At 31.7% G+C, this 27,585-nt stretch overlaps 1 long non-coding RNA gene across 1 annotated transcript; it reads left to right on the top strand.

The window, feature by feature from the left end:
* The first annotated feature begins 21,806 nt into the window (after window positions 1–21,806).
* On the top strand, window positions 21,807–24,063 carry LOC133690030 (uncharacterized). The gene is made up of 2 exons (XR_009841389.1): window positions 21,807–22,170; window positions 22,296–24,063. It is a non-coding gene; the product is annotated as an uncharacterized LOC133690030 (long non-coding RNA).
* The last annotated feature ends 3,522 nt before the right edge of the window (window positions 24,064–27,585 follow it).

Genomic DNA, 27,585 nt, shown 5'->3' with positions numbered 1-27,585 from the left:
TATATTATTAGACATGCTATTATAAAACATGCTCTAGTTAAGGAGTAATTGACACTTTAAGTGCAAAATGATGATATAAAACCTTGATAAAAATGCATTTTTAAGTACTAATCACAGTTTGATAAGAAGACAAATAAAATGTGGTTATAATTAGGTATATTATTGTAAAAGATGGTAGAATCACCACTCTTGTACCTCTTACACCCAAACATGGGTATGATGATCAATTAAAGTTAAAAAGAGAGTGTTAGGGTATAGGTAGAGAAAATCAAAGTGAGAAACAAGGGGAGAGAAAACCATCAGATTCGGCCAACATTTAAAATCCCACTACAACTCATTTAGCTATTCTTCCAAACAAATACAAGCATTCAGCCACCTCTGAAAATCAATCAAACCATTCGGCCACTTTACAAAGTAACCCAAAATTTGGCAAAAAATGGAGGTAAGACATGAGGGGTGAAGAAAGTATTGCGCTTAATGATAATTGTGTGGAAAAACTAAAGAAACAACCCAATTTTTATGTAAAAGAGGGTGAGATCAAATCTATGTTTTATACTAACAAGCAAATGATTTTACATGAGTATAAGGAGGCTTACTTTAACTCTAACAACCTTGATCATGTTGTTCCTAGTATACCTATTTTTTTATTGAATGAAATTGATGACATATTTTCTGAAGACATTCCTAGGAGGTTACCACTTTTGAGGGGAATAGAACATCATATAAAAATTGCACCCAAAGTTGTGATTCCTAATCAACCAGCCTACAAAAGAAACCCCTAGGAGACAAAGGAGCTTCAAAGGCAAGTTAATGAATTGATGTCGAAGGGTATATTCATGAGAGTATGACCCTATGTATAGTGTCAGTGTTACTTGTGCCTAAGAAATATGGAACTTGAAGGACTTGTGTTGATTGCCACGCCATTAATAACATAACATTAAAGTATAATCATCATATTCTTAGTCTTGATGACATGTTTGATGAATTGCTTGGATCATGTATTTTTTCTAAAATTGGTTACCATCAGATTATGATGAAATAATGGAATGAATGAAAATTTTTTCCTAGTCTTGAAGACTAAGCATTATTTGTATGAATGGTTAGTCATGTTGTTTGGACTTATAAATGCACCTAGTACATTTATATGATTAATGAATCATATATTGGGTGCATTTATAGGTAAATTTGTGGTTGAGTATTTTACTGGCATCCTGATCTATAACAAGAACTTGAATGAGCATCTTGATCATTTGCGTGATGTACTTAATATATTTTGTAGTGATAAATTTTATACTAATCTTAAAAAGTGTATCTTTTGCATGGAGAAAATTGTGTTTCTTGGCAATGTTATAACTACACAAGGTATCGAGATGGCTAAACAAAGGTTTTGAAGATTTGACTTTAGGTAACGATTTTAAAAAAAATTCAATGATTTGTCAAGTGCAATAATTTACCTAGCAACTCCCTAGGAGATGATTAAACACCTAGAATCCAAATGGATGACATAACTATCAAAGTTTATTGTGTAAAAGCCACATGAAACAAAGACGATGAAGTTTTCATGAGTCATAAACTTGCAAAACAAATTCATGCAAATCGCTACTATAATGAGGTCAAAATTTATCAATCCTAACCAATTTTATTTGAAATGATGCAAGACCATTTTTTATACCCCTTATAGATGAATATGTCCCTTGCAGTTCCAATTTGAGCTTAAGTGAAATTTTTTTCCTTCGTAAGATAGCCCTGGCTAGGATCACACCCCATACCAGGGGCAAGTATTAGAAAATGATGAGAATGAATGTATTTAAAAGTGTCCACTAACAATGAGAAAGTGATTGGAAAACCTAAAAAAGGTAAAATACTTGTGAATGGAATCCACGAGATCTTAATTGAGGTTGCAGAATAGGATAGCCCAACAAGCCCAAAAAAAAAAGGGGTTTTGTTAAATGATAAATCTTGAAAAGACATATAGGTATCTAGAAAACAAACAAAAGCTTCTCTTAGAGTTTCGATGAGCAAAGAAAAGGAAAATCATTAAGGAACTTGCAAATGGAATAGAAAAGGGAATTGGTATCTTGATATGAGTAAATAAAGAGATTTCAGTAAAGAAAAGTTGATTAAGTGTTTGGCCAAAGGTTTAGAGTAAAAAGAAAAACCTGGAAAAATTCATTATCTCAACTTCTAAAAGTGAAGGTCTTTGATAACATGGTATATACCGGAAGAATACCAAAAGAGGATGTAAGGGCATAAAGAAGTGAAAGTGATCTTAGACTCATAAAACCTTCAAACACCATTTGAGCTTGTGAACTCCTTATCTTTGGTAGTCATGAAACTCATCCTTCTTTATGTGCCTTGAAAAGTCCATTTTAATCAAGCAAGTGGGAAAAACTAATAAATAGTGCTCTCAAAGTGTAAGAAACCATTTATGAGAGTCACGATGAAGTGAATAACTATTCATTTTTATTCATGTTGAGAAAATACAAACACAAGACTTCAAACAAGTATTTGATCTTTTTTTTAACCTAATGCAAGATAGATCATCTCCTAAACAATAACCATGATGAAATATCTTTCTTCAAAGACTAATAAAAATCATGAGAGTTGCATGAATCTTGTTTTTTGACAAAGTAAATCTTACAAAATTTTTTATAAGGAAAATACCTTTAAATAAAAACCAAAGCATTTGTCACGAGTATTTGAAAAGAGCACATGAAAAACAACATTATCATAAGACAAAGATTTTAATTCATCCCCAATTAGAAAAAATATGATAACATTCACCATGACCTAAATAAGGTGTGGATATCTAAGGTCATAAGACAAGGCACTCGTTTTAAGAGTTTACCATTGGAGGGTATTTTGTTTTGAATTTTGGAAGGATCTTAATATTTGCAATTCAAAAGGGGTAGGTCACCCAAGAAAAAATAGGCTAATTTTTTGAATTTCAAAATGGACAGGTCACTCGTGAAAATAAATAAATTTCAGTGAAGCATGAAGGCTTGTTGAAATTCTTTTTTAGATTTGAAAAAGGCAGATCGCCCGAGAAAATAGGTCAATGTCAAGAAAGCATGGAGGCTTACTGAAATTATTTTTTGAATTTGAAAAGGGCAGGTGAGCCATGAAAATAAGCCAATTTTTTAATTTCAAAAACCATGATTAGATTTTGCTTCGTAACCATTGTAAAGAAGAGCATATGTTGTTATCCACTTTTGACCCTACAAAAAATCAAGAAAAGAAAAGAGAAAAAAATAGAAAATGAAATAAAAAATATAAGAGGATATACATGAAACAAGCCTAGAAGATTGCCTAAGTTGGTGATGAAGGACCAAAGTGACAAATGAAAAAGTTAGAGGATCAAAATGTATAAAATTAACAAAATTAGCAACTCAATTTTGACTGACAAAAAGCCCTATTGGTGAAAATATTTTTATTTAGTTTAAAAAATATATAAATTTGGATAGGTAAGGACTCAATGAGAATTTTGGAAACACTTAATTGCAAGACAATTTGATTTTTAAAGTTAATTTAAGCTTTAATTCAAAGAAATTAAAGTTTAGGGGTTAAATTGCAATTTTAAAGAGTTCTTATGGTCAAATCAGGAGCTTAATTACATAAATATTAAAGTTTGATTGGCAATTAGGGACTTGATTAGAGAAATTCAAAACCAAGAACTAAACTAAAAAATATGTGTGATTATAGGGGCTAAAATTGACCAAATTATAGGCCAAATTCAAGAAAATTTAAAGTTTGATGGTCAATTAAGGGTACAATTGCACAAATTAGAAAGCAAGGACCAAGATGAACATGACACTAAACTTTTTGGCAGATAATTGAGTTTAATAAGGGTGAAATTGCATAAAATTAAGAGTTTAGGAGGCAATTATAGTGCAATTAAAAGCAATGAAAGAATAGGGACTATAATAAAATATGTCATATCCCAAATTAAAAACTCTAATTTCTAAGGTTTAACCTAGATGACACGTCACTCAACCAATGTTTAGCAGTTTCTTCAATATTTTTTGCTGATCGAGTAGGCACTTTCAGACAAATGAATATGGTGTTTCTGACCACCACCATTAAACTAAGAAACACCCCCTCTACAAAGATCAACTACTCCCATCAAACCGTTACATCCTATTTTCTTCAACAAACTTAACATCTTGTCCCCAATGAGTCATTATGGTATTTTTAAATTCTAGGCTGATTAGGTTAGGACTTTCAAACAAATAAATATGAAGCTACAAACCTTCAAATTAAGGTTGGATCCAAACAATAGATGTGCACTCCATTTACTAAGATCAAATGGTCTTCAACGACGATGATGTCGGGGTTGCTTCGACAAAGCCTCAAAAGTGGTTAACTTAGTCATCGATGGTTGTGATACCCATTTCACAAAACCACTAATCTTTTTTCATGTATTCACACTTTAAGCCTTATCAATGGGTTCTTATCAGAGGTTGACACGACCAAAAGATTGATGTCTTTTCCCAAGTGCAGGAGTGTCGAAGTAATAAATAACCCGGCAAGACCGAGGTCGAACCACAGGGAGGTTACTTGTATAAATTATAAGCAACAATAATACAACAATAATAGTAACAACAACAACAACAACAACAACAACAACAACAACAATAATAATAATAGTAATAGTAGTAGTAGTAGTAATAATAACACCAATAATACTATAAATAATGATAATAATAAAGAAGAAGAAGAAGTTGATGAGAACTTTGAGATGGAAGATTAATGTAAGGATTAAACAATGATAACAACAAATGTCAAGGTTAGAGGATACACTAATGGTATTTCAAACAAGTATAGTATAAACTCTTATTATTCAATTGGAAACCACACACAAGGAGGTTCCAATCAGATTATAAATTGTTAACATGATTACATTAGTTATCTTATTCGAATAATGTTAATACTTGTAAATGTTGTCAGGCATTCATGATTATAACTTATGTTAACAACAAATCAAGTTCCTTTCATAGCTTAGGTGTCGGTTATACCATACAGTATGGGCTATGAAAGTGCCAAGTATTTGTTGTACCAAGTGTTATACAACATAAATCTAGATTAACCATTTAACAAGCAAAGTATTAAAAGTGAACAAGATAACAAATACAAAGCATGTTAGTAACCAACATTAAGGTCCATTTTAAGTTTATATTATACTTATTCTTACACCATTAGTGTACCCTTTTCACCTTGACATAATTAACTTAGCTACACATAATGAAAGAAAGAAACATAAACAAACAAGATAAGAACATAAATGAGAAAGAAGTTAACTAAGTAAAGAAAAGGAAATGAAAGGCATAAACAAGAGATTAATATAAACAAAACTTAAGTATTACAAAAGAGAGAGCAAGAGCATAATCTTGATCTGAACACCAAGATGCCTAAATACATGGCAAATGCCTCCTTTTATAGGCCAAAATTCAGAACTATTGATTTGTTGACTAATTGATGAATGGGTGGCCACATCTTGACTTGGTGACAATTCTTATCTTCTTGTCTGCCAAAAACATCATTGATAACGTCATAATTTGAACAGACTTCAACATGAAAGTTCTAGGAAATTGTCTCATCTTTCCAGGGTAAATATTGGAGATCATTTGGACTTCTAGAACTCGAGATATGGGCTGAACACTGAACAGTGTCTGGGCTGCAGGACAGATTCGTACTTCTTCTTTGTTGCTACAATTTGGACTTGACAACGACCTTGTTAAATCTTGGGCTCCACATAAAAGTTGTAGGCCTATGTCTTATCTTTCCATCCATATAAAATGGACCTAAATCCAAGATCTACAACTCCAGATATGACTTAATTACAGAATAGTGTTCCAGTTTGGACTGCACCAGCATCTCTTTTCTAAGTTTGACCATCTCTTTGTCCTTTCAATTTCAGTACTTCAACTCATCAATCAATTCTTTCATTTATGTGATAGGCCTGCATTTAAGATGAACATTTACCATAAATTAAAGGTATCTTATATAATTAGATATGTTATTATAAAACATGCTTTAGTTAAGGAGTTATTAATACTTCAAGTGCAAAATGATGATATAAAACCTTGATAAAAATACACTTTTAAGTATTAATCAGAGGTTGTCATGTTTCTCTCAAGATCAAAAGGCTAAAAGCAAGCTTTTTGGTCTTCAAGTTTGGGAAAACTACTAAAACCTCCAAAAACCAAGTTTGTTGCTAAACCACCACTGAAAAACCAACATAGGTACAGAGCTCACAATTGTAAAACGTACTCTAAAACCCTCTTATTCTGATCAAAAGGCTAAACTTTGATTAATATATGTTTGAACTCATCAAAAACCCTATAAATACCCCTCGGAAAATTAGAGTTGAGAGAAGAAGAAAAAGGGGAAAAGATTGATAAAGAAACTCTAAGTGTGAAGTTTTAAAAGCTTAGCACAATGATTTCTTAAGCTTTGTAAGGTCAACAAACTTGTGAAAGCAAATACTTTACAAGAAAACCTAAAAGGGTAGTAGCTACTCTAGGAGCTTGAATGTATACTTTCTAACCTTAAAGTGAAGTTCATGTGACCTGCTTGAGTGGTTTCTTATTGTCTTTTGGTTTGTATTTATGTTTACAAGCATGGAGATGAGATTTAGAATGCTTGGGAAGTAATGTTGTGCTTGCCCTTTTTGTTACCATGATAGTTTGATTTTGTTTTTTAAAGTTTTTTTTATGTTTTAGATGTAATCAAAATCTTATATTTAACTTCTTTTTTTATAAAACAAAGTTGTTTTAGTTTAACTTAAGCAATGCATGTTGAAGCAATGATGTTTATCCTGGACTTACTAGGTCTATTTATGACTAAAATGAGACTAGAAAAATCAATTTTGAATCTATATTGCATGAACATGTAGGATGTTTTAAGTTAATAGTTTTTTGGATATGGAACATCTTACATAATCTAGATGATTTGAAGTTATTTGTTAGTTATTTTTATTCAAATATGCTTGGTTATGGTAATTTGGTTTGTTGGGACTAAGAAAACATGTTTTAGAGGCCTAAAATGCTAGTTCTGGGTTTGACAGTGGCTGGTTTTAGATATGGGTTTTTCTAGGTTCTAAGGTAGTGTTCTTCGTGTTTTAGAGAAGAACATTGTCTTAGTCCCATGATTTGGACCAGTTTTAGTCCAAATGTTTGCATATAACCCTTCGAGAAACTTTATTAGTTAATAATATATGGTTTATTTATATTAATAACATGTTTTCAGTAAGTTTTAATCCTAGGGTTTTGGTTTTGGTTTTGAACTGAAACTAATTTTGATAAAATTATGGTTTTTAAGTGATAATTGAAGTGCATGAATGCTAGATTATTGATATTTACATGATTTCCAACATGTCTATGTCCTTGGTTTGTCCATATCTAGTCTAATTTGAAATCTATGTTGGTGGGTTTATGTTGAATGTTCTTCTTTTTTCTAGGTTTTGATAAAAAGATTTTGAGTTTTTGTGTTTTTTAAACTTTGATTTTGTTTTGGATTCTAGTTTAGATTTTGGTTTGTTTTTCAAGTAAAACCAATGGACTTTGGTTTGGTTTATGGTTGAACCAAAAGTTTTGGGTCAACTTGGTCGGGTTAAAATCATGTCAAAGGTTAAGGCCCTGTGTGGCTGGCAATGTTTTTCTAAACGTTTTTTTTTTGTTTTGCTTAAAGATGTGTTTGAAAAAACCCCCCAATACCTATTTTAACATTTTTTGTTTTAGAAAGAAATGGGTTTTTGTTAAACATGGCTTTTAAAAAAAATAATTTATGCTTATTGCATACGTCCAATCCTTACAAAAGATTGCATTTATTTATAAAATGAAATAAAAAAAAGAAGTTTTTTAACATTGTTTTAGAAAAGTTTTGTGTTTTTTTTTCATTTTTTTAGGAATTTATAATAAGTTTGTAAAATTCTTTAAAGATTTAACCAATATTTCAATAACCCTAATTTTTTTTCTCTGAAAAATAATGGTCAACATTATGGTTTAAATATTTGACCAACAACTAGGCTTGTATTTAAATATCAGGAGTTCACTACAAAATTCTCATAATTATTATTCACCAATTTTAATTGGGAGTATTTTCACCACAATATATGAGTTGTGAAAAACGTTTTCACCTTCCAAGATAGGTGAACCTTGCATACATGGATTCTTCATATAAGAATTTATCTAGGTTTTTAAGCCCATAATAAATTCAAAATGCTAAATTTATTCATGAGCGTAAATCTTTGTTTTGAACCATAGACGGACTAGCGGTTAGGAATCCATCAACACCTTTAAACCACATCTAGACCACACAATGCACCTTACCTCAGCTAAGGTGCGTTAAGGATGCTAATACATTTCCTAGCCATAACTAGTCCCTTACCCTAAAATTTCAAAATAGACCTATCCACTCAGGTCTCCTAGTGACCCTAAATCAAACAACTAAGTCGGCTACTCGTTGACCCCGACATCCTGCCTTGTCGTGCGTGCCACGTGCAAAAAGACTGATGATGCATCTCATATAGCAGACTTGTTCTTTAGGGATATTGTATGTTCGCATGGAATTCTTATGAGTATAGCTTTGGATCATAATGTTAAATTCCTTAACTACTTTGAAAAGACTATGTGGGGAAAGTTAGGTACTAAACTTTTATTTTTGACAACTTTTCATCCTTAAGAAGATGGTCAAACTAAGGTATTAAATAGAAATTTATCATAACTTTTACATGTTATTATTCAAAAGAATTTAAAAAGTTAGGAATAATATTTGTCTAACTTTTATAATAGTAGATCCAGGTGATTGAGTTTGGGTGCACATACATAAGGAAAGATTTTTTAGCCATAGGAAATCAAAATTATAGCCTCATGGTGATGGCTCATTCCAAGTTGTAGAGAGGATCAATGATAATGCATAGAAAGTGGATTTTTCAGGTGAGCATGGTGTTAGGCTACCTTTAATGTTGTTAATCTTACTTTGTTTAACACAGGTCTTGATTTGAGGTGGAATCATTTTAAGGAGAGAAAGGATGATGTGGATCAGCCTATGAACATCAACAAAGATCCATTACATGTTCCAAATAGGCTAATTACAAAGTCTAAAACGAAGGCAATGAAAGAATCATTAAATGGACTAATCTTGCAAGTTTCGGTACAGGTAGAAATTAAAGATCCCTTGGAGAACTAATGGAAGGCCTTAGTGAATTTAATTCATATGCAAGAGGGGTCCAATCCAACCTTATTTGGGTCAGGAACTTTCAGCAATAAGGCTGCCAATTTAGCACTAGTTTCAGCTAACCTTGTTTTTATGTTGTTTCCATGTGATTTGTGAATTCCATACTAATTTTGGATTTCCTATTGTGTGTGGAAACATTAATTGTTTCCTTTATGTATAAGGATATATTTAATTTATTTCCATGTCATGTGAAAAGGATTTGTAAGGAAATATTTTAGCAACTTTAATTGTATGTCTTAGTGATGGAAGAATAAATAATTGGCGGCAAAGAGGAATAATATAGGCAACAACTTTTCCTTCCAAAAGAATGATAAATACAAGGCTACAATTAAAATCATTTTCTATCTTGAAAACTATAGGGGGGAACAACTTCTCCCTTGGTTTCTAGGATTATTGGGCGATATTATAAGCTATAAATAAGCCTTATATTAGACTTTTATTGTTTTATTTTCTTCTCCTCTTCTCACAAAAGCATAAGAAAATAACTTATATGTTTTATTATTATTAGTTCAGTTATAACTCAAGGCTTTTTTAGGCTTAATTAATACTGGTTTTCAGCTAAGATTCAAGGCTAGTTTATCAGTGTTTTGGGCATATCAGTATATGTTTTAGGTCAATTTTGTAAATGGACTAATTTTATCCAAAAGAGTAGATCCATTAGGGTTATTTTCTAAGAGTATTTAAACTCTTTGTAAGCCTAAAATCTAGTAGTCATTGAATAATATCATTTTTAATTTTCAGTTTTTGTGAGAGTGACTTTTACATTCTTTGATTCTTGAAAGAACTAAACTGAATTATCAAAGATTAACTAGCTTTGTAGCATCATTTGATATAATTCTAATAGTGTTGGTGCCTTGAGATATATTTCATTGTGTCATACTTCTATTTTGGCTTTCCAACATCAAATTTCAATCTTAATTGTGGGTTGCGTGACCACGTGAACACGAGGTTCGCATAAGTTGGCATCAGAGTTAGGCTCCAAAATCAAGTTACATCCTTTATTTTTTCTTGTTAGTTTCGTCTTTCTTAACTTTAGTTGTTTTTTATTCAATTTTTTATTATTTCGTGTCTAGAGCTTAGTAGTTTGCGTTTAAGATTAAAAAAAAAAAGAGTTTCGTTTTAGTTTGTTTTTATCTTATAATATATCAGTAGCATAAAGAGTAAAAAAAATAAAAATAATATTCAAAGAGGAGCAACTGAAATTGAAGAAGATGAGGAAGGATGAAAATGAAAGCTTGTATATTAAGGGACCTTTTCACTAACAAGGTTCTTTTTGGTTTTGATGATGATTCTAATTTTTAGCTTGGTGTTAATCTGTTGACCATATAAGATGTTTTTCATGATACAGATTTGAGGTGAAATCTTTTCAAAGAAAGGGAGGATGATACAAACCAAGTCAAGTCCAAATTTGTCCTTAAAATATTTGATGACTAGTTTTGCGAGATCAAGCATACCTCTCAAACTGCATATCGGATTGAGCTAAAATTTTATAAAGAGATACTAGACACATGGAAATAGATTTTGATAGATTTTTAGGTCAAATAGAGTTTGATAACATATTATTTTAGAAGATCGAAGTTCTTAGATGAATCTTATCAAATCTGTCATACTGGACCTTTGTGTACTACTTGGGACATATCTGAAGCTACAGGTGGAATTTTGTTGCCACTCAAGTTTTTTTGGAAACCATACATCCCAATCATTTCAACCATATATGATAGGACCATTAATTCATCCAAATGAGAGAGAACAACATGTTTGAAATCAGAACTGAAATCTACCAAGAATATGTAGAAGTTTTTCTGGAAACCATACATCCCAATCGTTTCAATCATATATGGTAGGATCATTAATTCATCCAAATAAGAGATGACAACATGTTTAAAATCAGAACTAAACTCTACCAAGAATGTGTAGAAATTTGAGATTTGATCTACATAGAGCCATTTTAGCATGAAAATGTTTTTTTATGAAATAAACAGGAGTTGAGTGACCTATTGTAGCCAGAATAGGAATAGGAACTATATTAATGCAATATTGAAGACCTATTGCTTATTTCAATGAGAAGTTAAGTGGAGCTACATTGAACTATCTCACTTATAACAAAGAACTGTATGTTTTCCTTGCTTATGGAAACAAGTTCTTCAATAAACATGAGTTTTCCTTTTATTTTTTTGTGGCAAAATAACCTTTCTTTGTAAGGACAAAGATCGTACATTGACTTCTCGAAGATTAACTTGCTTTATGACATCATTCATATACTTAGAGTTTTTAGATACAAGGTTATCTCTAGGTCCAAGTCTTTTTCTAATACCTTTGGTTATTAAGTACATGGTTACCTCTGAATCAGGGTTCTATCAAACCTGATTTTTAACATTCTAGGTTGTTATTTACTTTGTTGGGGGTTGCTTGACCACATAATCAAAAGGTCTGCATCAGTATAGCCTTAGTTTTCAATGGAAACTTCATATAATAGTTGCTAAATAAGAGTATGATTTTGAAAGATTGAACCATGATGTATTTTCTAAAGTAAAAGATGTGTTTTAACCCAAATATTGTGTTGATATAATTGCACATGACATGTGAAAGAAGAAAGCTTGTTTTATATAAAATTATGGCCATCTATATGCTATATCTTTTACCGTTGAGTAAAGTATGGATATGAGATATTGACATTCAATTGTCATACATGTTTACTTATGCAAATATTATGTTAATATGATGTTGAGCATGTATGTTGAAAACTTATGAATTTTCCCATATTTATTTCTTTAATCATTCACTGGATTATCTCATTAGTAATTGATAAATTATTTTCAGAGAATCTAATTGACATTGAAAGAGGGCTTATGTGATAAGCTATCAACCGAAGTGTTTTGGAGTCATAACTTAAAGTTTTGTATCTTTCATAGGTTAGTTTTTAGTATGGGTCATTATAATGTAATACCATATGTAAACATATCATGCATGAACTTTTTTAGTGTGTAATTGATCAATATGACAACTATGTACAAAGATGTAACATATAAGTGAATGATTAAGACAAAATGACAAGATGTCATATAAGTTGTTTAATGGACAGTGGGTTATGTGTGTTTATAAATACATGTTTGGTTAGTAAATTTAATTGATTAGATGACAACAAGAAATATTTAGAGAGGTTGTTTACTTAGCTAAGATAAAGCATAATTATAAAGTGAATATAATATTAGATACTAACTAAGATGCATTACCAAAGTAATTAGAAGAGGGTTGTGACAGTTAGAGAAGAAAAATATTGTTCCCTACAACACAATATTAACTCCTTTTAATGATTTAGCATTAGGAGGTGTTCCCTTTAAGTACATGCCAAGCCACATGGTTCTCCAAGTAACTTCATCCTTCAAATCCTATTTTGGAAATAATTAACAATAAATTCTATAATATGTTATATTGGCCCTCAATGGTTCAAGGGTTAAGTTAACTAGGCATATCGACTATGTTGTTGGTGTTAAATGGTGGAAAAGGAAAACACCTATCTTCTTCTTCTTCTTTTTTCCAAAATAAGTTTTGAACAACTTCAAATGACATTAAAAAAAAGTCATTATGGTTTGCTAAGAGTGTTTACAAGACCCTTAAACTGTTATTAGGCTACAACTTCTACTGAAATTGAAGGTGTCGAGTCAACAAGCCCTACAATGCCTAAATTTCTTAAATGATTTTCCAAAGAAGTTGTAGTTGAACCCTAGACAGAACTTTAACTTTCCCTTTATTATATCATGTTACCACTCAGTATTGCAGTTACTTGCTGTCTGGATTTGAATGTATTTGTGTTTTTATCATATTTTATAAAAGTTTTCTTTGAGTTGTTGGAATGTAATTTTATAATATGTTAAATTATATTATATAGTTCCTTGTGGAATCAATAATGTAGGTTTAGCTTACTAGCTACTGTTGCATCTTTCATGCTTCTATTCATTTTTGGATTGCTAATTTTTAGATGGAGTGGATGCATGAGCGGTCTTATGAAAATGGTGTTACTTGGACAAATAGAGGGCAACTTCCACCAAGCATATTAGGGTAGTCAAAGAATAAGGTATGGTTATAAAACATCAGAATATATTGTCTACTGAATCTATAGTTATGTTTAGTTAGTATTGCAGGACAAATACAAAATAGATAGACACGTGTTTAGATGAAAAAATAGAGACAAAGATATAAAAATAAATTTATCTCTATAACAGTTTTGGAATGAATTTTGTTCTTCTAATTGTCTCTGTCTCTTCTGTCCTAAAATAAAAACCAAACGTTACGTAGTGTTCTTGTTATAAAAAAACCATGAAACTTGATTGTTGTTATTATGATGCCTTTAAAATAGGCCATACTCTTTTGCAGCCAATCCTATTGAGAAATTGGCTCTTGCTTTGTTGATTATCTAGATAAAGTTGGAATCTCAAGGTGCATAAATGAAGGTTGTAAAAACTCAATCATTTATGCACTTGGAATCTAATGATGTTTGGTAAGTGAAAGATGATTTATTTTCAACTTTGAAGAAAGTATGACTCTCTTTACATTAAAAATGCATCCTTAATATAATTAAACCAGGACCATTCCAAATTGCAAATGGGACAATTCATGTTTTATTGCTTTCTTTTGACAACATTGGAAGAGTTTGTATGTCAAAATCCTATAATGGTGGTGTGACATGAGGTTATGCAAAACCCACTAATCTTCCTAACCCAAACTCAGGTTAGTATTCCAAATTAGAATGGTGGCATGCTTGTACTTGGTGTGTTAAATAAAAGGTTTGTCTATGTTTAGTTGAATAAATGTATTTCAATCGAATTTTGAAGATTAGATTTAGCCACTCTTAGTTTTCATGAATACCATAGCACCTGCCAAATCTCTATCACAAGACTTGATGCAAATGAAATTATATTTTATAGGACCTTCATGCTTAACTTTATGTACTTGAAACCTTTTTTATTAATGCCTAACATGAAACTTGGATTTGACTTAAACAATTTGTTTGGAATCAAATCACATGTTGAATTGAATTTAATTCATAAGCAAATTTCAAATCAATTCATTATTTATTATAATTTTTATGTTTGAAATAAAATATTGACCTTTAGAATTGAATTCAATTATATTTTTTGGAATACATGTGGAAATGAACTAAATTTTGCAATTTTTACTATTTTGTTCTTAGTTTTTTTTAAAAAAAGAATTGTTACATAAATGTTTTTTTTTGTTATAATGACCTTATGTTTATTTAAAATAACATAAAATATAGGTAACCTTGTTGTTTCTCTCTTTTTTTTTTCTCAATGAATGTGTTTATATGTTTAGAAATTAAACTTGACGCTCCTATTATGTTGTAAAATTAGACTATAGAACAACTAAGAATTTTGATAAATAAAAAGAGTCATGCATACAAGTGATTTACGACATTGCATCTTTGCATAGTTAGGCAAAAAGTAGATTATGAATGAAATACTTTGTAAGAGAATGCAAGGAAGTGAAAATAGCATTAGTTTTTCATTAATGAAAATGACTAATTATTAGATTCTACAGTGGTGATATAATATACTTATGGTTACTATCTATCTATAAGAGATCCACATCCAAATTACTTGAGAAAAGCTCAAACTAGGTTGTTAAATCTTGGTTTAGTGATTCCAAATTTAGCCTAACATTAATTCCAAATTTAGCTAAAATATTGTGAAGCAAGTTGGGGCATTAACATATAATCAGTTAAATCACATGCATTCCCTATTTGATCCAAGGGTTTAATCCCTTAAATGCACAAGTTGCCATCTACATACTGTAAAGGATTTTGAAATGCATACTCCGAAAATGCTAATGCTATAGCATTTTTTGAAAAGGTCACATTCCTTTTACAGGTTTCATTACCACCCGAAGCAGCTTCATTATTATAAAAACTCAAACTTGAAAATAAATCTACAAAACTATCTAATAAAGTGATTGAATCACTAGTCAACTAAGAAAGACATATTCCTTTAAAATTTACATCTTCTTCACTTAACAAATAATCAAGCTATGTTGCCATCTCTTCAAGAATTGAACCTTAGGAAGGAGATCTATGGTGCTGCAGATAAAAGTTTAGAATGGGTTGAGAAACAATATTCTTCTGAAATGAGCAATGAGGAGGAAGCAGAGATTGCTTTGACATGGTGAAAACCAATAATAGGGTTTGTTCAAGCATCAACTCTCTCATATATTCATATTTAGGCTTGTATTGTATGTGTCTTTTAAGGAAAGAAAACAATATAACATGCTCCCCCATTTAGCAACTTTAGTGTCATGTCTTTTAAAACATCCTAACATACCTTATTAGTAGAAAACTTTATAATACGAAAGATTTATATTACTTGTAAAAGGAATCAAAATAGAGAAATAAGAGATAGGTTGTAACCAAGATTTGTTAAAAAGCAAAGTCCTTTTTCTACATATTTCAAATAAAATTCCTAAAAGAACAAAAAAACTAAATTCTTCTTTTGCAACCTATTCATTGTTCAAAACAAACATGAAACTTTTGTTGCCTAATGTTAGCCCATTGCAATAATAATAATAATAATAATAATAATAATAATAATAATAATAATAATAGGAAGACATTAGTGATGAACATCATGGCTTATTAACAAAGGGTTCATATCACCTATAAAATCTTGCAATACAAAGATTTTTCATGTCAATTTTCAAAAATCTGAAAAGATAAGAAACATAAGTTCTCATTATTCTATCTTCTCTCTTTCATAATTTCACTCATTATCTAGGCATCCAAACAATAGATCTTGACTTACTACTACTCTTCTTTCTGTATAAAAAATCTTAAAATAGACAAAAAAAAAGAGCAAGGTCGCAATTGTTGTTTTAGGATTACCTTAAAATAGGAATAATAGAATTGTCATTCCAATGGCCAACTTCCAAAACCTTTGAAAACTCTTTACAAGAAATCAACACAAGGAATTCATTCAACAAATACCTTCTCTCATGCACTTAAAAAAACATAACCCATTTCTAAAAAATTAAGAAAATAAATCCAAACCTAATTGAAAAATATAAATAATTAGTAAAGACCTTGAAGAATTTGCTAAAGGAATGGCGAAGATGAAACCTTTTTATGCTTTTGAATCTTCACTTCCTTAAATTTCTTCATATTATGAAGGAGGAGTATAAGTGAAAGGGAGTAAGTTTTATTGATAAGAAGGGTTGTTTTCTATTTCTTGTCTAGTGTTTCCCAATCAAAATCATTGGAGTAGCACTATGATTTTTTACCTGATTGACAGAATGATGGCAAAAAGAATGAGAATAGTTTTTTAGGAAAAAAAGGGGGGGTTATTCTTGGAATATTATTTTTATTTGGAATTCTATTTGGAATTCAAATCAATACCCTCAAAATGATTCCAAAATCAAGAATTGATTTAATCATGTGAATTGAATTCAATTCATAAAGTTCCAAACATTGGTAAATATGCAGGGAAATTTGAGTTTCAATTAAGAGAAAAATTGCATCACTTTCTCAAATATAGCTTTGTTGTTGTTAGAGCATGCAAGCTCTCCCTTTTAGATCTTGTATTTTTGTGAAAAAATGAACATCATGCTTAATAATTGGAAACAATTAAGAACAAATCATGCCATATTCCACTTTACGCACCATAAGATATAGGCAAGACAACCCTGAAGCTATTGTGGAAACATTCATACTCCCGTTTTAGATCTTGCATCTTTACTTAATAGCACACTCTAAGCATGAAATTTGAAATGTAATTTATAATAAGTCATTCCACATTCCACTTGAAGACTTTGTAAGACATAGACCATAAAACCCTAAAACCCAAACAAGATTTGAGAGAGGTGGATTTGCATGATTGTTAGTGCATCAACTCATTAGCTACAACAAGTTGGAGTTGCTTCTGGGATTATAAAACTTGATTTTTATGAACTCATCCTCACGCATAACCTAATTTATGACAAAGAGCATTGATGTTGAACCTATTTCTTAGTTATTGTAATTTGTTACTTCTTTATTTTCTAAAACAAGTATTAAAAATTAAACTTGATTTCTTTTTTTTTAAGAAAAAAGGAATTAGTCCATCGATTGGGAACTGGTCCACTGGTTGGATTAAATGAATCGGTCATCCGATTTATAAATGATCAACCAGTTCAGTCAGAAAAATACAATTCCTGTTCAGATTAGGATTTTCTTATATTAGTTTAATTCCTTGATTGTCTAGGACTTTACACCTATAAAAGGCTTGTAATTTAGCATTATTAAAACATACAAAAGAGTAAGAATAGCTAAGAGAGCTTAGATAGAAACACTTAATAAAAGTATATCTTCCACTCAATCTGCTTCTTGTTCTTGAGTTTTTGACTTTGCATTAATATTTTTTATCTTTTACCACATTTATCTTTCTTCCAACAAGTGGTATCAGAGCTTGCTTTGATTGTTTATTATGGTCAATACAAACTTCCCACTATAATGTCCTTATTTGACCAATGACAACTATGAAACTTGGTATATTAGAGTAAAACCTTGGCTAGATTCCCAAGATATATGGGAAACGGTTGGGAAAGGTTTTGAGGAGGTTATAGAAAGAGCAAAGTTGACTTCGTCCCAAATAAAGGTCGTGTAAAAGGCACGAAGTAAGGATCAATAAGCACTCACAATCATCTACCGATATTTGGATGATGCCACTTTTGAGATAGTGGCAAATGCAACCACTGCCAAGCTAGCATATGAAGTTTTACAACAATCAAGTCAAGAAGTTAACAATATGAGAAAGGTACGTCTACATAAGTTCTATGGTGACTTTGAAAAGTTAAATATGCTTGAATCAGAGAATATTTCAGAATACTTTACAGGAGTATTGACTATAGTCAAATAAAGAGATATGAGTAGAAGATGAAAGAGACATGTGTGGTAGAATAGATCATATGCTCGCTGCAAAAGAAGTTTCATTATGTGGTGGTCATGATTGATGAGTCACAAAATATATATGTTATTTTGATATAAGGTCTCATAGGGAAATTATAAGCCCATGAGGAAATAGTCAATGAAATTCAAGATATGGGTGCACAAGCACTTTTTTCAAAGCAAGAAGGTTCTGGATATTCCCAAGGGGGTAGAGGACGTGGAAAAAGAAAAGGAAGATGAGGAGGACAATGATTTGGATGAAGAGGTCATGATAGTCTTAACAAGTCAACCGATTGACCGCATAAAACAAACCAGACAACCAGTTGCATTAACAGTGGCAATTTGAAATCCAGGTTTGATCAAACAAAGGTTAAATGTTATAATTCTCAAAAGGTAGGTCATTATGCCAGGGATTGCTGGAATCTAACCAATAAGGTTGAGGAGAATGTTAGTCTTGTTATAGAAGATGAGAAAGAAACCATCCTATTACTAGTTCATAATGAATGAATACAAGCTAAAGAGAATATATGGTATTTAGATAAAGAAACCAGTAATCATATGTGTGGAGATAGAGACAAGTTTTGAAGCTTGATGAATCAATTAAAGGTAATGTTACCTTCGCAGATTATTCAAAGGTTTCAATTAAAGAAAAAAGGTATGATTCTCATAAAATTGAAAACTAGAAGTCATCAATTTATTGTAGATGTCTATTATATCCCTAATGTAAAAAAAGCAATATATTGAGTTTGGGACAATTATTGGAGAAGGGTTATGAGATTAAGATGAAAGATCGTGCCTTGACATTAATTGATACATATGGAGCTATGATTGTAAATGATGTAGAACAAGTAGCGGAAGCATACATGCTTAAGAGGGATCACCCGAAATTCAAAGGCAACTGAACTTCGGCAGCCGGGGCGTCGAAGTCTGAATGCTGCGAAACTCTTCGAGTCAATGTGTTTCATCGTTTGCAGAAGAAGTCAGGGGCTATGCCCCTGTTGTCCACCAGTTTTTGGCCAAATCCCATCGTTTCGGCCCCGAAATCATCATTTTTTCCATTTTTGGAAAGTTTTGTTTTAGCCATAACTCTTGATTTCCGAGTCCGAATTGACTTTCGTCAATTCCTGTTTGCTCAGGATTCATAGGCCTTTCATATTCTGCATTTATCTCAAATTTGCCATTTATGGTAAATTTAATGTTTTGTGTCATTTCCTTATCCGTCATAGGTTAGGTTAGAGTTTTGCTTTATATACCATTGTAAGGCCTCTGACCGTGGCAGCTATTGATTTTTGAATAAACAAACCTTGAGTTTTCTGAGAGTTTCTCTCGTTGTAAATCATTTACGAAATATTGACGTTGGTCGTATTCATTTACTGTTTTCTGCTGCGTCAGTAAAGGTAACAATGACAAAGAACATAATTTTTTTGCTAAATATAGAGACGGGTGTTCCTAAATGCTTAAAGGCATGTATGAAAGATGAGATTTGGCTTTAGCATATGAGACATGTGCATGTAAACTTTGATAGCTTGAAGATGATGGCACAAAAGAAGATGTTGAAGGGTCTACCATCTATTATACATCTAAATCAGTTATGTAAAAGATGTTTAGTGAGCAAGCAATTACGTAAGAGCTTTCCAAAGGAGTCTATATCCAGAGCAAGTTAACCTTTACTAGAGATACATGCAAATATTTGTGGTCCTATCAAACCATGTCTGTTTGATAAAAATCTATATTATCTACTTTTTTATTTATGATTATAGTAAAAGAACTTAGGTATACTTCTTAAAAGAAAAGTATTGTCACCTTACTACATGTGATCTTATAATTTTTGAAGAAACAATAAATGATGTAAAATGAAAAATTGTTATGGATGAGAAGATTGCATTAATTGAGAAAAATGACATATAGAAATTGGTTCCTAAACTAAGTGGAAAGAAATCAATAGATGTCAAGTAATATCAAAGGAGAAGTGGAGAGGTACAAGGCAAGGTTAGTGGCAAAAAGCTATAGTTAAAAGCATGAGATTGACTATGATGAGGTTTTTGCTCTCGTTGCTAAATTAGAGACCATTCAATTAACTATTTCCATAGTTGTCCAATATAGATAAAGAATGTATCAAATGTATGCCAAATCAACCTTTCTTAATGGTTATCTTAAGGAGGAAGTCTACATATGGGTTATAAAGTGAACAGACATGAAGACAAGGTACTACAATTGAAAAAATACCTTGTATTGATTGAAGCAAGCCCCAAAGGCCTGATTTAGTCGTACTAGTGGCTATTTCTTAAAGAATGTATTTGTAATATGCCTTATAAATATGCTATTTATGTGAAGATAAAATAAAGTGGTGATACTCTTATTGTATGTTTGTATGTAGATGACTTGTTCTTTACAGAAAATAATCCAAAGATGTTTGGAGACTTCAAACAAGCAATGATCAAAGAGTTTGAAATGATGAACATTGGTCTTATGACATACTACTTAGGGATTAAGATCAAACACGGAGAGAATGGAATCTTTGTAAGCCAAAAGAAATTTGCAAAAGAGATTCTCAAAATGTTTAAGATGGAAGATTGTGCAAAAGTTAATACTCCAGTTGGGTGTAGAGTGAAAATGTTAACAAAATGATGAAGGGGAGAAAATAAACTCTACAACATTCAAAAGCCTAGTTAGAAGTTTGAGATATTTGATATACACTCGTTAGGATATTCTTCTCGGAGTAAGACTTGTGAGTAGGTTTATGGAGACACCAACTATGACACACTTTAAAGCTTTGAAGTGAATTCTTTGATACATCAAAGGTACTGTTGATTTTGGCTTGTTTTATGGATATTGTAATAGCTTTGACCTTAATTAAAAATGAAGTTCAAAAAAGCAATTTATAATCACTTCATCAACATGTGAAGTTGAATATGTAACTACTACATCATATGTTTGTCATTCCATGTGGCTAAGAAGATTTTTGAAAGAATTATGAACGCCACAAGAAAAGCCTACATAGATTTATATGAACAACTCATCAACTATTGCCTTAACTAAAAATCCAGTTTTTCATGACAGAAGTAAGCACATTGACATAAGATTTCATTACCTAAAAGATTGTGTTACAAACAAAGAAATTGAAGTCAAATATGTAAAGACATAAGATCAAGTTGCGAATATTTTCATAAAACCACTCAAATATGATATTTCTACAAAGATAAGAGATTTGCAAAGAGTTATGAAGAAATCAAGTTTAAGAGGGGTGTTGAAAATTAAACTTGATTTATAATTTTAATGAAAAACAAAGGAACTGATCGATCCACCAGTTGAATTAAATAAAATAGTTGAACTGTTCAAAAACAGTCAACCAGTTTAGTCAATATAATACAATTCCTATTTAGATTATGATTTCCTTGTATTCATTTAATTCTTTGATAGTCTAGGATTTTATGCTTATAAAAAAATTTATAATTCAGCATTATTCAAGCATGTAAAAGAAAAGGAATAACTAAGAGAATTTAAAGAAAAACACCTAATAAAAATATATCTTTGCATTACTTTGCTTTACCACACCTATCTTCTTATTTAATTTTTTAGGTTTTTACTTTTCATTATTATTTTTTATCATCTTTGCATTACTTTGCTTTACCACATCTATCTTTCTTTGGACAACAAGTAGATGCTGTTCAAAGTGAGAAAGAAAAACATGATAAAAAATAATCTCTTCCCATGGTTTATGAAATTCTATCATTGTTGCTACCTCATATTGGTTGGGAATGACAATATCCATTTTTACGTTTGGTATTGATGGAGTTAAACTAAAAGATGGTCCTGTCTTACTTGCTTATAATACAATCTCAAGGGGCGTGCTTAAAGTTGCAGTGTCCAAAGATGACGGTGACTGATGGATTGATGTCATTACGCTAGAGGAAAATCTGGAGATGGAATTCTCATATCCAGCAGTTATCCAGGCTAGTTATGGATCTGTTCTTGTCACGTGCACATACAATAGGACACAGATTAAGGTACTAAGATGGTTTGTGCTTTGGCACATACGTTCAGTTTGTTAAAAGGAGCCTTTCATTCTTGCAGTCATTTGAAGCATCAAGAAAAAGGAGATCTAACCTTGTCTTGAAATTTGATTTTGCAGCATCTGGGCCTTCAACCAAGTTGATGATGAACAGATTACTCAGGAATCTCAGAAGGTACTTTCCTCTACCAGTTTCGATAGAGTATAGACCCATGCATAAACAATTTATTAAATGTATGGATATGCTTTGCTATATTTGTGTTTTCAGCAATTGCTCAAAGCATTAAAGTATTATTGGTGTCTGAAGAAATTATGGTCCTTGTTTACTAATCTGTTTTCTGTGATTATATCATCATAAATTTTGATGAAAACTTTCCTCTGCAAATCCATTATTGAGCTTGCAACTCACCCATGAAGATTTTGTGCGTAGTTTATGCTTCTTTTTTTTGTTAATTCATTTATTGTTATAGCTGTTGCTGTCTTTCTAAAACAATAATTTGCCGATTTGCACATCTTTGTGCAATATATATATCTGTTGCCGGTTTAATTTTGTTAAGCTTTCTAGCTGTGAAAATTTGGATTTTTTTTTCCTTTTCTATTTTAAACTCTATTGGTTGTATCATCTTTTTAAATGAGGTAAACATGACCAATATTTTGTTGATGTATTCTGGACTTGATTAGAGCCATGTTGCCTTCTATTGGGTGATTTGTACGGTAATTCTTTTTCGTTGTTCTTGTTTTTTTTTCTGGAATCCTACACGCGTGATACTCTGCGTTCGATACCACTAACATTTTCTAGTCAAGGACATTAATTAGACGAATTCTTATAGCTAAGAAAAGGTTTTCACAGGATTGGATAGTAAGATAGTACGCAGGGCTCCTGTAAAGTGGACATCCCTGGTAGCTAGGAGACATTTATCTCGTGTGATTCTCTTTGAGAATGGTGGATGGTTAAGTAGATTGAAATAATCTGGCAACAACTCCCTGTTTTCTTCAGAAATGATTAAAGGTAAGTGGACAAGCATAGATGTGAATTCAGTGCATCTGATATTCTGAAACCGTGTTTTAATGACTTCTATATGCCACCATAACCATGTGTTATGGAGGAGCTATGCAGAAGAAATGTTGAAATAAAGATAACTGGTCATCTGTAATTAGGTAAATAGCATCACTCTTCCAGAAGAGACATTTGAACAATCTTTAATGATAGCCATTAATTTTCCATGGCAGGAAATGACTCAGTTTAATGATGTAGAATGTCTAAAACTTGACTATTTCTCTCTTTCATTATCCATTCTAATATCTTGTGGATGGAAATGGGTTGTCTTTATTGGACATGCCATAGAAAATAAACTCGTTACATGACCGGACAACATCAGTTCATAATAACACAGTTTTTTTCAGAGAAAGTAATGAAGAAGTCTGCTCTTTGGTTCTTTCTAATTTTTTGGAAGTATATATATGTACCCAAACTTGAATGGTTTCTTGGCAATTAAGCATTGCAAGTGTGGGTCAAGTAAATTGTGTGTTCAAGGTCTGTGCGGTGAAGAGAAATATCCAGAGCCTCAGCAATCTAAAGTTTCGGTAGCCTGTGTTCTCAGTCTACGTGAAGATGCTTTTATGTTCACCAACACACATGCATGCAGGTTATAGGGCTTGTCAGCAGGCCATTGTAAACGAGGGAGTTAGTGTGTTTAAAGCGTGTGCAATCTTGTGTTCTATGAGGAGATAGAGGGAGAGCGGTGGATTCCCCCGCCTCCTCTCGAGGATCACTCTACATAAAAGTAAAATGCTTGGTATGTTTTTTTGTTGTTCTTAATTAACAGTGCAAATTCTTTTTGGTATTTGCCTGCTCGCTAAAATTATACACATTTCTTCTGTTGGTAAAGAGGAGTGGAAGTCAGCTTTCTCGTGAGTGTGATTAGTTAAGAAGCATATCATGATTCTAACTTTGCATGATTGAATTTTCAGCCATTTAAAATTGTGATACAAAGTCTGGTGGAAGAACTCTCTGTGGTGCTCATGCAGCAATCCTATGCTGCTCAAAGATCAACCCTTTTTGACCATTTCATAGATGAAAAGCCTATGCACAACAAAACCACACAACGTCAAGTGCAGACTATTAAAATAATTCAGATCAAACATAAAAGGAGGCTAGAATTCTCAATAACATGTTTATTATGAGTGCTTAAGTTGACCTAAATACAAAGGAATTATATATAGGTTAAACTGAAAATACTATTCTACCTTTAATAAATAAAACTAGATAAATATTACTTAACATTTCCCCTCAAACTCACAATGCGGCATCTACAAGCATCGAGAGTTTGCCAACTAGAAAACAAAAACGAGATATGGAATGCGTCTTGGTAAAGAAATCTGTAATCTGCAATCTGCAAGGAAGAATGAACAAAAGGCAAAGTAATGGTGCCATGCTTGAGATGATGACGAGTAAGATGACAATCGATCTCAATGTGCTTAGTTCGCTCATAAAAACCGAGTTGTGAGCAATCTGAATAGAACTCTGATTGTCACAATTCATAGGAGTAGGATGAGAAAAGAAAACTCTCATATCAGCAAGTAACCAACGTAACCAAACAATCTTTTTGGTAGTAGATGCCATGACAGAAGCTGAAGGAAAGTCGAAATACCAGATTTTGCAAAAGCGGAAGACAAAATATCACTCCAAATTTTTTATTTTTCTTGTAGAAACTTAACTCAAATACCAAATTGCAGAAACTGAAGAGAAGACAAAATACCAAAATAATTGCAGAGACAGAACAGAAATACCAAATTGCAGAAGCTTATACCAAATTGCAGAAACTGAAGAGAAAACGAAATACCAAAATAATTGCAGAGACAGAACAGAAATATCAAATTGCAGAAGCTGATACCAAATTGCAGAAATTGAAGAGAAGATGAAATACCAAAACAATTGCAGAGACAGACAGAAATACCAAATTGCAGAAGCTGAAGGACAGTCGAAATACTAGATTTTGCAGAAGCGGAAGACAAAATATCACTCCAATTTTATTTTATTTTTTTTGTAGAAACTTAACTCAAATACCAAATTGCAGAAACTGAAGAGAAGACGAAATACCAAAACAATTGCAGAGACAGAACAGAAATACCAAATTGCAGAAGCTGATACCAAATTGCAGAAACTGAAGAGAAGATGAAATACCAAAACAATTGTAGAGGCAGAACAGAAATACCAAATTGCAGAAGCTGAAGAATCTAAAATAAAGTTTCAGATATTAATTCTTCAGCCGCAAGCACAAAACTTGATCTTCATCCTCTATCTTTTAATAGGTCAAACAACCCATGTCTGATATTTTGAAAAATGAATCTGAAGTTAAGCTTCAAATGAATACATTGAGCGTGCTGAAACATCCTACAGGGAATGAAGTGGATGATGATAACGATTTTGATACAAGCAGTAGCTCTGACATTGGTGAACATGATTTCTACAAGGACATCGAGTTTCATAAAATTAACAAGCCAAGGGTTCGATCAACTAAACTCTGATACCATGTTAAAGTAATTCAGATCAAACATAAAAGGAGGCTAGAATTCTCAATAACATGTTTATTATGAGTGCTTAAGTTAACCTAAATACAAAGGAATTATATATAGGTTAAACTGAAAATACTATTCTACCCTTAATAAATAAAACTAGATAAATATTATTTAATACAGACAATACCCCCTTGCAGCAATGCCTAGATATGGAATCGGTAGTTTTTCAAAATCAAAGACACTGAAAAGAATACACATACTTGTGATAATTGGGGGTTCCATAAAGTTTTCCATATCTTTCACATGTTTTTGGTAATTAACATTTGTTCTACTATATTTTTACTAGTTCTTTCATATCATAAACCATACTTTTGATCCTATTTTAATTTTTTATATATAATACGGATACATTTATAGACACTGTTTATGGGTGGGTGGTCACTCTCAAGAGTTAAACCATGAGGAAAAATTCGTCAGCTTGAGATCTCCATCAATTATATACGTATTTATATTTAAATTAAAAATATATGTGGTATGATTCAAATTAGGAATATTTTTTTTAGTTGTTTTTTTTATCACCCGAATATTATTAGTTGAACCACTTGAATATTATTATTTTTTTTACTTGAATATTATTAATTTAGCTATTAGCTCTTACTGTGGACGAAGGGGTGCCCAAAATCCAGGGTTATTCTTCCTCATGTTGATGGGTCATGTTTTCTTTCACTGTGATTTTGTGCAACTTGAAAGGACAAATGCTTTGGCTTTGTCTCATCAGTTTAAGGGTTATGTGTGCCTCAACATTATTTTGTTTTTTTATATATATAGTTTTGAGAGAGATAGGTTATCTCTTAATTCGAACCTGAAGATAAGCTAGAACTAAATGTAGAGCTACTAATGTTGCCGGCATTGTAGAGTCACCTCCTAAACATCAGTCTCCTGAATAAATACAGACGTGAGAAGATATGCTTGATAGCCAGGTTCAAGTGGTGTTGCTCTTCTTCAATCTGTCGTGCCAGATGAGCATCAGCCTGTAACTTGTTACAGCAACATATATTGCATTAATTCAAAAAAAAAAAAAAAAAAAACCCAGATTGATTAGACACCTATTTTTCTTTCCTAGCGCTGGTAACCCAGGAGGAGTCTTTTCTTTTCTGCAGCAGAGTTTGAAAGCATAAACAAGTCAATTGACTGTTCAAAGGGCATCATTACATTGACAAATGCTCATTGCAATTATGGAAACTACGACGTCATTGAGGATTTTGTCTCCTTCCCAATCCGCATTGGATTCCAAACCAAATACCTCTGAACTTGAAGGGCTTGATGTAAAACAGGCATGGCATAATTTTCTTGATTGGTACAATAATGTGAAGGAAATCTGCTTTTCCTTTTTCATTTTTCTTCTTTTCCACGATCCATGTGACCTCAAATTCATGTTATTCCGAGTACTGCACTCTGCATGGGGACATATTGCCTTCTATTGTGTCACCATCACTCGCATCTATCTGATCATATATATATTTATATTGCTATTGCTCAAGGCAAATCGAAGATACTGTACTAATATGGTGAAAATAAAAGAATAAGAGAAACAAATAATATTGTATTCATTTTCCTTATTTATTGTAATAAAAGCTAAATAGTATGGAAAAATTATTGTATATCAAAAAATCTTTTATTATAAATTATAATAGTAGTTTTATTTTTTATTTTTTATTTTTTTACTCGAAACGTTTCTTTAGCTTTTTTTTTCTTCTCATTCATTACTTATTCTCTACCACTTTAACTTCTTGGGCTTGTCTTAGTTGCCGCAACCACACCAGATCCAAGCTGGTAAAAACATCAGACCCACAAGAATCATGGGTCTGACAACCATTCAAGACTCTAGAGT

This window comes from Populus nigra, chromosome 3, assembly GCF_951802175.1.
Source record: "Populus nigra chromosome 3, ddPopNigr1.1, whole genome shotgun sequence".
In the NCBI taxonomy this organism is placed as follows: Eukaryota; Viridiplantae; Streptophyta; class Magnoliopsida; order Malpighiales; family Salicaceae; genus Populus; species Populus nigra.
The sequence above is the reverse complement of the archived record's forward strand: the minus strand, read 5'-3'. Positions and strand labels throughout refer to the sequence as shown.